Source organism: Cebus imitator, unplaced genomic scaffold (genome assembly GCF_001604975.1).
Source record: "Cebus imitator isolate Cc_AM_T3 unplaced genomic scaffold, Cebus_imitator-1.0 Scaffold116, whole genome shotgun sequence".
NCBI lineage: Eukaryota > Metazoa > Chordata > Mammalia > Primates > Cebidae > Cebus > Cebus imitator.
The window spans coordinates 2,460,607-2,472,505 of NW_016107431.1; the positions used below are offsets into that span (position 1 = coordinate 2,460,607).

Here is an 11,899-nt window from a genome sequence, read left to right on the forward strand (position 1 = left end):
TGTTTCAGATAAAACTTTTATTATAAATTTATACATAAAAATATAATTTTACATTCTATTTTCTGAAAGATGTTTAAAACCATTTTATAGACACCACATTTTATTTAAATAAAATGAGTTTTGTCAGCTGTTTTTAATTTTTGATTATTTGGCTTTAAAAATAAACATTAGCCAAACCTAAATGCAATAAATATTGATTTAAATTTTATATCAAAAGCAAATATGATAGAAGCTCTACACAGATAAGTATTTGATTTCTATGAAATCCATTTATCTAAAGCTTAATTTGTATTTGTTTTGTTATTAAAACTCATTAGCTATCCAATATTTTAAAAGTAGAAGTCAGAGCTAATATAAAAACCCTCCTTGGAAGTTATAGTGTCCTGTAAAATTATGAGAATAAGTGTGGTCAGTAATGTAAGTGCTCGATATAACCTCGACAAAAGATAGTTGTTAATAAAGTCTTGTTTCTCTCATCTTTCAAAAAAGATAGAGAAATTAGAGGAAAAATAACCTAAGTAAAAAGGTAGCTAATGTAGATCAATGAATCTGTGCAAAAAAAAAAAAAAAAAAGCACTTTTTTTTTTCATTTTAAAGAGTTTTATTACAGGATGTTAATATTCAAGACATGTCAGAACACCTTATACTTCTAATCAGATTTTGAGTAGCTGGTTTTAAAGTATTACTTGGGTATTTTTCTCCCTTTGTCTTTTGGGCAAAAGGGCTTCTCAGTGACTCTTCAAGAGATGCTATTCTGATCAGTTTATCCTTAATAACCTGAGACATCAATCCATGGATGGCTTCTATGGCAGTTTTACTGTTGTCTCTGGTGGCTTTGGTAAGTTTGTCTTCTGATTTTCGATCAAGTGTTTCTAAACCCAACAATGAAATTCAGTGTATACACCCAATATTTATTCCACAGAAGCTAAAGCAATTTGCCACCCAAAGAGGATTGCAAATACAAAACTTCTAAGCCATAACATTGTTTACATTGTACACGAAAATCTTTTATTAAGCGGGATAGTCTGGTACTCAGAATGTCCTTTATTAGGAGGTTTGTAGCCTTTCGGGTATGCCCTAAAGGCATCAAGATTCACTTTCCCTGCAGATACTGTTCTTGTTGGATCAATCACCACTGCTGTAAATGGTTCCTGGACTGCTTATTGAGCAGCTGAGTACTAACATGATCCCAGAAAGCCAGCAGCCATGGCCAGGGTGTCTATAATACCATCCTATTGCATTTTTAAAGCGGCCAACCTGTTTGGCATTTTCTATGTATGTGGCCGTGTACTCATATGCAGCAGCCTGAGCATTTTCTCAGGTTTCAGTGCCTTCTACAAGCAAAGTAAAACAGCCCATAATAATTGTGGTTTTACCATCCACCTTTCCTGGCATCCAACCCAGAACTTCCAAATTGCCCCCTGATCTGGCATGCGCCACCATCTTCAGTAGAGCCAATGCTGAGAATTTGCAGTACTTTAAAGTAATGGTGATTGTTAACCCAGGGTTTTACTGCCAGTATTTCTTGCTGCTATTTCTTGTCATATTTGTGGATTTCATTGTTACTCTGACCTTCATGCATGTTTTTGGCCAGTTCCCAGGTTTTCTGGACCACACCGCTCCCAGATGCCGCCATCGCTGAGGAATCGAACTTGTGCTTTTAGAACCAAGGTGCAGCTTTAGCTCTCTAGGTCTCTGCGTGTGGCTTTGGACCCTATACACCACAAGAGCAAACTCTTTTATTTTTTAATTTTATTTGTATTTATTGTTATTATATTTGAGATGGAGTCTCGCTCTATCACCCAGGCTAGAGTGCAGTAGCAGCGATCTCAGCTCACTGCAGCCTCCACTTCCTGAGTTCAAGCAATTCTCCTGCCTCAGCCTCCTGAGTAGCTAGAATTACAGGTGCACACCACCATGCCCAGCTAATTTTTTGTATTTTTAATAGAGATGGATTTTACCATATTGGTCAGGCTGAACTCGAACTCCTTACCTCAAGTGATTCACCCTTCTTGGTCTCCCAAAGTGCTGGGATTACAGGCGTGAGCCACCATGCCTGGCCAGGAGCAAACTCTTAATTAGTTTCTTGAGATAGCCATAACACTTTTTTTTTTTTTTTTTTTTTTTGGTAATGAGTCTTTCACTTAAGTCATTTGGAGCAAGTAAATTTTGGCAACGTCATTTTAATTTCAAAATCAGTAACTGTATATTTTTAAAATATTATGATCTGCTTTACAAAAGATACTATTTTATTATGTGTGATATGATTACCTTTTAATGTAATACCAGAAATTTAGCTATGTGATTTGCAACTGATTTTTATCGCATTATTTCTATGGTTAAAAACATCTAAAGGCCAACTTTCCCACTGTATTCACTGATGAATCAATCACCCAGCCATTCATAACCTCATAAAGAATCTACTGAAACCATTTCACATTTACTTTTCTGCATTTTTGCAGTATACACACACTGGTGAGAAATCTGCCAAATATCCGAGGATAGCATTTTTTCACAATAAGTCAAAGAAAAGGAATATAGCAAAATTGTTGAGTGTTATATAAACTAAGGTTTATTTGCATTGTATTCAAGTGGTGAATGCATGGGATATATAAATAAAGTATATTTAGTGTATTAATCCTCTTAGCAGGAAAGTTGGCAATTCAAGCAAACTGGCTTTAGTAGAGTAGATAAAATGAAGGCTGAGTGGACAATGTTGGTTGCCTGCTCTATAGCCATTGCTTCTTATTATAGCCTTGTTTCTTACTTGTGCACTCAGCCATTGTTCAGATATTAGACAGCCATCTGTTTCATTGGTCCCTCCCCAACTCCAGAGGTAGCCTGTTGATTAGCTTAAGCCAACCAGGATAATTCCATTTCATTAACAGTATTAGTGTAGAGTAATCCATGATATAAAACAGGCCAATATGAAGATAGAGGCACATGCTAGGAAAATTTTTCTCTAAAAATATGCAAATTGAGTATTCACACTGTTATGCGTATTCTCACATGAGTTTGAGATGCTTGAATCTGCTGCAGCCATATATTCTGCTAAGATTTCCCTCCTAGGAACATCTCATGTCAAAGATATTCCCAGTCTCATTTACTTCACATAGCAAATCAATGTAATAAAAATAAATCGCTCTTATTGACATTAGTCAAAGATAAATTTGCATGTATAAACTCACAAAATTTATGAAATTATTCTTACAGTGGAAAATTGAGAAATTGTAGCAGGCAGTGGAGGAGATAGTTAAGTAATTTTATAATACAAGCATGTGGATGGCCTTTTTATAAACCTGAGGCTACGTATCTCTTTGCTTGCTTGTTTTATGTTTTAAAATATTTTCCCCTAAAGTCTTCTTTATTTCATTTCTTGCATAGGATTGTCTCATACCTTGAATTGATTCTTTCCATGTCTTTCTCATGATTATCAAAAGGGAATCATATATTTGATTCCATGCCATTTGCTTTTCTAACAAATTGTACATACCTATAATCAGATGGCAATATAATGGCCTGAAAAATTATTCTATAGTGAATATTAACAGCAATTTCCCCGTTTAAGAATATTGAGAATGTTTCCTTTTTCCCCACACTTATAAATATTACTTCAGTAAAAACCTTTGTTTACATATACTTATTTTCAGAAGGCACTTCTATCAAGGATAAATTTCTATAGGTGGAATTACTGGGTAAAAAGTATAGGAGACACACACCCGCAGACACACATGTTTAGTTGACCACAGAATACATCTTAAGAGATTGCTTACTAAAGGGACTACTGTCTTTCTGAGATTATCCTTTTGTATTTCGTTGTACTACTTCATTTGCAGAGTCAATTAAAAAAAATAGGAAGAAAAATTGAGTTTACAATACCATGCTTCAGATTCCTCAGCTATAGAATTGCATCATGTTACGTATCTTAGGACTAAATTACTTTGCAACCACTACTTGGCTACAGTGATACCACAACTCATTAAGCTCTTCATTGTTATTTTATTTAAAAACAAGCTGAGCTCAAAGCTTTTTGGTATTTAATAATTTCCTCTCATTTATAAAAGAGGCAAAATAAAGTACTCATGGATGACAAATAGTTCAGTTTCTATTTTCATCTCTTCAATTTAAAAGTCAGCACTCAGAGTCAGGAGCAATGGCTCATGCCTGTAATTCCAGCACTTTGGGAGGCCAAGGCAGGTGGATCACAAGGTAAGGAGTTCAAGACCAGCCTAGCCAATATGCTGAAACCCCATCTCTATCAAAAATACAAATTACACAGGTGTGGTGGTACATGCCGGTAGTTCCAGCTACTCAGGAGGCTGAGGCAGAAGGATTGCTCGAACATGGGAGGTAGAGGTTGCAGTGAGCTGAGATTGTACCACAGGAATCCAGCTCCGGAGACAGTGAGACTCTGTCTCAAAAAAAAAAAAAAGAAAATGTCAACACTTAGATTTGACATTGCACTCTTAGGAGGTATCTATTTTCTATTTTTCTGAAGAGATAGGTGTGTAACATCAGTGGCCAAACCTGCAGCGAAATTGGTAGTATTTCTAAAATAGGTTGCTTTGGTAAAGCAGGAGAACATAAAGATAGTTAGACTGGAGTCCAAGGAAGCTCTTTACCAGTTTATTCCTTCTGTATTAGTTCTGGAACTTGGGAGTAACAGACACATAATCACAGTTGACATTCGCCAAGATACAACTGGCAAAGAGCCTTTAGATGGAGCATCTTTCCTCCCTCACAAGTAGCAGCCATGTTGGCAGGCTACCACATAGAGAGTTTCCTCCCTCTTCTATCCACTCCTTAGACAGAGATCAGTTTCATCTGTCAGGCTGGTACCTTTAATATGCACAGAAATCCACATGAAAATCAGAGACTGAGAAGGATCTTCATTAGCAAGCGACTGTTTATATCAGTAACCTCAGGGAGATGAGACTTCTAGAAGACACAGGACACAGCATAGTGTGGAAAATGGATGCAATATGGTTGTCGAAAGTGCTCATTACTAATGCCGAGGGGACTTACGCTACATTAAATGAAATACAAGACCAAGGTATATGAACAAAGGAAAAACGGAATTAGCACTTCACTCATAATACTGTGCAGTCCAGTCTGTGGTTATCTTTCCAGCAGATTCATCTTAATGAAATTATGGCTAAAATTGAATCTGTCTGATGTCAGAATATCTTGGAGTATGAAAGAGAATCATTCACTACATAATGCCCTGTTGAGCATAACAGGCAAAGGAATGTTAACCTTAACAGTTTTCAATATTGACTTAGCTGTCAGAAAGCCCTGAATTATAGGAGAAACTTTGCCATTATCTACTCAAAACCCAGGGAACTGACACCCTATGTCTCTTTTTTTCTCAACTAGTATAATTCAAATATTCCTTAAAATTACAAAAATAAAATATAATGATTCAGGTAATCACCAGGAGGTATTTATAGGTGATCTAAATTCATTCTGACACCTCTACGCAATGAATTACACAGAATATTAAAAGTCACAGTTTTTAACAGGGGGTCTAGGTCAAGGCAAAATTGCATGTTATATGCAGGAGACAATAGAGAGCAGCAGTTCAGATTCCAGAGTCGTGAGTAAGTCAATCTCAGTTAAAGTTCCAGGTTTATCATTTACTTGCCATGAAACTTTAAACAAATACATTTTCTGTGTCATGATTCCCTTATCTACAGAATGTGGTTGAGAATAATTATAACATCTAATTTAGAGATTGTTATGAAGCTATAAGACAATATTACAGGTACCCAGTAAATCATAGCAAGGATCATTTAACTATTTGTCTTCCATTCTCCATTGCTTAAATACTTGATTACTTGTATCAGCATCAGCAGTTGTAAGAAAAAATGTCAAGTAAGTCCCCATTTTTCTCACAGAATTTAAGTCAATGTGTTACCTCTCTCACTGCTAGTTAACTCTTGAGAATTTTATTTTATTCTCTTTTTTCTCTAATTGTACAGTTAAGGGCTTTACCTTCTGGCACAGATATGGCAGCAGCTATAAATGAGTTTGATAGGTATTTCAGGCCCAGAAATATGCTTTTTGTATCACAGGATAGATAGCCATGGTCTGCCAATTTCGCCTAAACATGTAGCCTGAATTCTACAAATACTCAAAGAAACTAAAACAAATATCAAAGCAGTAAAAATTAAAGTCTGGAATTTTTTTTTCTGAAAAAAACTTCTGAAATGTTTCCCAATAGAAGATTTTTATTTATGCTCCTTTATCTAAAAGTTTCATATCCTTTTAATTCTATATGAATAGAGGTTTTTGATCAGTTCTACTTTCGCTTTTCTCCAGGTCTCAAAAACATCTGGAGAAAATGAAACACAAAAAAATTAATTAATAGAAATATCACCAAAAATGATGTTTTTCTTCAAAATAGACTTAAGCTATATTTTCTTCAAATTTTTATTAAATTTACCTCTTTTTATCTATCTGCATCTACATTTAGATAAAAAGAATTTTAAGCACTAGGTAGTTACATGCGGTTAAGTGGCTACTGCATCTGAACATGCAGATGCAGAGTTTGATAAAAATTTGATCCTTTTTATCAAATTCTGCATCTGCATGTTCAGATGCAGTAGCCACTTAACCGCATGTAATTACCTAGTGCTGAAAATATGGTTTGTCCAAATTGAGATCCAACTAGGTTTTCACAAACTTAACTTGAAAAAAAGGATGTGTAATGTATGGTAAATTTTTATATTGATAACATACTGAATGTTGATATTTGAGATAGTTTGGGTTAAATAAAATATATTACAACATTAATTTTACTTTTACTTTTTAAAATTGTGGTTACTGTAAAATTGAACAGCATAGGTGTCTTGCATTTGGGGCTTCCATTTGTTTCTATTGAATGATGCTGCTCAAGACTCATAAAAGGCAAATGTTGCAGGTGCCAAAAAGATTAAGTGCAATTTTAGAAATAAAAATTTACTTTAGAAATTTAAATCCAGAATTTCACTTCTAAATGTAATGAAGTATTGCTCTTGCTAAGGACGACTAGGGAAAACATATTTATTATGGGGAATAAAACCCCCAATTAAAATAAAAACTGTCTGTTTGAAGGTATCAGAGAGCTACTGTGACAACCAGCACTCAAGAAAGGAGAATCTTAGAAGAAAGGCCAATGCAGAGATGTGAGCTGAAATTTAAGAACTAGAGACCCCTGTGGCCTCTGCTGGAAAGGAAGGCAAGGAAGCTAACAGAGCTTCTGGTAACCTTAAAGGGATGAACAGACCAGAGTTGGAGTATAGGACTGCCAAACATCTAGGACTTGAGGTCCAAGATCTTGGAGAGGTTGGAATGAAAAGGAACTAAGCCCAATAGTAGTGGATTTCCACTTTAGATGTCAGTCAAATTCTTAAACTGTTCAAGGGCAAAGAACTATTAGGTTGGTGCAAAAGTAATTGAGGTTTCTGCCACTAAAGGTAATAGCAAAAACTGCAATTACTTTTGCACCAACATAATACAATGTAAAGCACAAAGTCTCTAAAATGTTAGCATAACAAAGACTACAGGTTCCCTATTGAAATCCTTGGAGGACCACACCACATTGGGAAGAACCAGAGTTTGATGGAATATTGATAGATAGAGCCCTCACTATATGTATCTGCCAGAGGAGAAAAAACTTTCTAAAAATGTAGCACCATTTAGAGTCTCTAAATATTTTTATACACAGTGTTAATTATTAAATTAAAAACTACTAAACATTTTAAGAGACAGAACCCAAGGGACAAAAATGACACATAATCAGCAGACCCAGTTACTGAAGTTACCAGATATGAAATTTGATTTATATGTTTAAAACATAAATGACAGATACTGAAATAAATAATCAAATGGAAATTCAATAACTAAAAATACAATTACAGAATTTAAAAACTCAATAGATGGGTTTGATAGCAGGAGATAGAATTAGTGAACTCTAAAATAGGTCAGTGGGAAATACTGGGATTAGTCAGAGAGAAAAAAATTGTACAGTGTGCAAAAGAGGCTAAGATACATATGGGCATCAGTAAAATATTCCAATAAGAAATATCATTGGATTCTGGGAAGTGGGGGAGGGAGACAAAAGGCAGTAATCGCATTTGAACAGACACTGGCTGAGAAATTTCCAAAACTGTCGAAAGATATCAACCTCAGAAGGCAAGAAGCCCTACAAAACTGACTAGGGTAAATACGAAGAAAATCATATTAGGTACATTACAGAAAAACTTTGGAAAAACCAAGACCAAGGGATAATCTTAAATGCATGGGGGTTCAGAGTTGAAGGGTAAGAACTAGCAGCCTGCTCATTTGCCAGAAGAAGAAAAAAAATACAACTTGGCAAATTGTGAATCTGGATGAAATTAGGCATCAAAAGAGTCTTGCAAACCTCATAATTCAACATCTTTGGAAAGGCTGCGGCAGATTAACATATGCCACATGCAACCCCCAAACTAATTCACACAGATAAATGGTCGGTTAGCTGTAACAAATTATAGTAATTACAAGGGTGCATAAGGTTTTTAGTTCTCTGCTAACGATGGGGGCAACATCCATTGGAACAAAAGAGCAATAATAAATTGACATTTTTAAAGATGGTCCATTTTAAAAACGATTTTATTAGACCTTAACATTGTTTATATGTTAGCTTAAGTTACCAATAGATAATGTCAAAAAATTCTTTTGAAAGTTGTAAGAGCAGAGCTGCTATTGTAATGATACAGTCCCACTTCCTGTTTATAAAAAGGCAATAAACTGGATAGATCAGCCTTATAAACAATATTATCACCTAAATAATTCATAAACTAAAAAACTGTGCCATGTACTTCTTCTATATATATTTGTTCACTTCTTCCTCTACTGCTCCTTTATCACCAATAATAAAGGTGAGAAGAGTGACTATTTGATGCTGTACATACATACAAACTAAAACAGATCACAGTAGGAAAATGCCTGTATCAAATATCACTAAGAAACTCCAATAATAGGGAAGAAGTAGAAAGGCCAAGATGCTTACAGCCATAAGTGTATATGTCAGTCATTGTATACTGTAAGTGTATTGGTTCCATCACTGCTCGATGTACTTTGAGGCCTAGACCATGTGGTCTGCTGTGAGCTGAATTCACTGTTCTGTGGACTAACCTCTTATGCTGTCAACAGTTTTCAACACCTCTTCCTCAGCCATTTATTCACTCATTCACTCATTTATTCTGCAGATATTTATGGAATGTCCACTATGTGACATCAACCCAAATGCCCACTGATGATAGACCGGACAAGGAAAATGTGTCACATATATACCATGGAATACCATGCAGCCATAAAAAATGATGAGTTCCTGTCCTTTGTAGGGACATGGATGAGTCTGGAAACCATCATTCTCAGCAAACTGACACAAAAACAGAAAATCAACCACTGCATGTTCTCACTCATAGGCGGGTGTTGAATAATGAGGACACATGGACACAGGGAAGGGAGCATCACACTCTGGGGTCTGTTGTGGGGGACTAGGGGAGGGACAGTGCAGCATGGGGAGTTGGGGAGGGATAACACGGGGAGAAATGTGAGATATAGGTGATGGGGGTATGAAGGCAGCAAACCACATTGCCATGTATGTACCTATGCAACAATCCTGCATGATCTATACATATACCTCAGAACCTAAAGTGCAATTAAATATATATGTGTGTGTGTATATATATATATATATATATATATGGTAAGTACTCCGTAATTTTTCACAACTAATTATCTAGATTCATTCACGTGTGGTGGCTCATGCCTCTTATCCCAGCTACCTAGGAGACTGAGATAGGAGGATCCCTTGAACCCAGGAGTTCAAACCTGCAGCGAGCTATGGTGGCATCACTGTATCCCCATCTGGGCAACAGAGTGAGACCCCAACTCTTAAAATACTTATTTAGATTCATAATTTGAGTTGTTGGAAGATACATACTGTTTCTGTGGCAGAAAAGAAATCTATGGACCCAATGTTGATTAATCATGGAAGTTTACAGTTTTGAAGAACATGATGTGGACTAATCAAATGGCTTCCCACTGTGGACATACTGAGTTAAGAGAAATGAATTATCTTTCTCTGAAGTTACACATTTTGAATTATGTAAACTTGCAGTTGCCAGTCACCATCACTCTGATTCCATTTCATTCTACAGTAGAAGACTACAAGGGCAACTCATGGCTGAAGGAATGCTGAGAGGTGGAAGGCGAGGTGTGATGTCCTGTAGCAGCCTTGACTAAAACAAGCTTCACCCTAGGAGTTATAGTTACCTGAGTCAGCAAATTTGTTTTATTATGAAAATTAGACTATTTTGAACTAGACATCTCTCATATGAAATAATATAAATGAAAAATATTTTATAAAAAATCAAGTCTTTAGAGATTAATTCATTACCACATGTAAAACTGGAGGCACATCAAAATGATAATGTTTATTTTGCTGACATTTTTTATTTATTCTTATTCTTCGTAGAGCTAATCTTCAACTATCCATGTAAATGGAAGGCAAAACAACTAAAGATAAAATTGCTACCCCCGAGAAAATTCCAAATCTACATTGAAATCAACTACTTTCATTCCCTAAGTATTTTTTATAGAAATTCCAAGTTATGTACGAATAGTATTTCTATACTTTAACCAACTTCCTATAGTGGTTCTTATTTTTGTTGAAAAGACCAAATCTAAAATCGAAGTGACTTTGGAGATAGTTTACTGATCATGTAAATTCTATAATTTGTCTTGCATAATTAGGAATTTATTATATTAACAATCAGAAGCCCATTAAACATTCCAGGGGAAACTGAGTTAAAATTAAATTAGCAATAGAGTATTAGCAAAACTCCGGATTTCTCTTTTCAATTTCCAGTGTTGCCTAGATTATAATTATACATTACTTACTCTGTCAGCCAGTGGATGGCTTATCTTTGATTTTGCCATTACTTTTAGTGGTAAAAACTACAATTTCTTTTTCACCAAATTAATAAATTCAACTGTTGAATACACACTTGAAATATTTTTTTAATTTATGTGTTGGCTGTCTTATAAATGTAACAGTGGCTTCAATGGTCCAAAAAACTGCAAACTTTGTTTCATGCTCCTCATAAACTACCAAAAGTCATGCTTTATTTCCATCAGTGAATTAAGTATTCCCACTAAGCAATTAAAAAATACTATCAAATTAGTAGGAAGACATTTCCTTGAAAATATCATCTCATCTTTTACTGGGGCAAAAACCTAATTTTTAGTTCTGAAAATAATCTTTCCTCAATCCCAACTATGTCCATATGAGAGTAAATTAAAAATAAAAACCTTTAGGTAATATCTGTCAGAGAAAATATCAAGAGGTAGGTTATTGCTGTCCAGAATTCTTCCCAGGATTCAGAGTGAAGATCATCCATGGTGTCTCTGAAGATGCTAACACAAGTATAAATTGCATCTGGAGGAGAAAAAAAACGAGATACCTTTATGTTAGCATTCCATGACTTAGAGACATCAGCATTTTCTTCTAATTTAGTTTATTGAATTCTTGGGTAGCTCTGTAAGTCTAAGGATTAAAATGCCAGAGAGAAAATGAGAGGGGGCCTAAGATAGCATGAGCTATAGTCTAAACAAGAGGAGAGGCCCTGTGCATTATCCTCATGTGAATGGAGATTCCATGGATAATGACTATAGACTGGATAGGGAAAAAGGCTTTGCACACAGCCACTCGTTGTTCAGTCTTTGTTAGAACCAAAATAAGTGGAGGCTTGCTTTTCAGGCCTACTCTGTGAGGACTGAAGAGAGGAATGCAACTGGATCCCAACAGTATTTGATGTCTTCATTTTCCAAGACTCTTCTGAGAGGGCAGTTGACACAGAGAAAAGGCAAA

General features: G+C 35.4%; 1 pseudogene; it reads right to left on the reverse strand.

Moving 5' to 3' along the window:
• Positions 1-621: 621 nt before the first annotated feature.
• Positions 622-1,639, reverse strand: LOC108311464 (annotated as a pseudogene).
• Between the last annotated feature and the right edge of the window lie 10,260 nt (positions 1,640-11,899).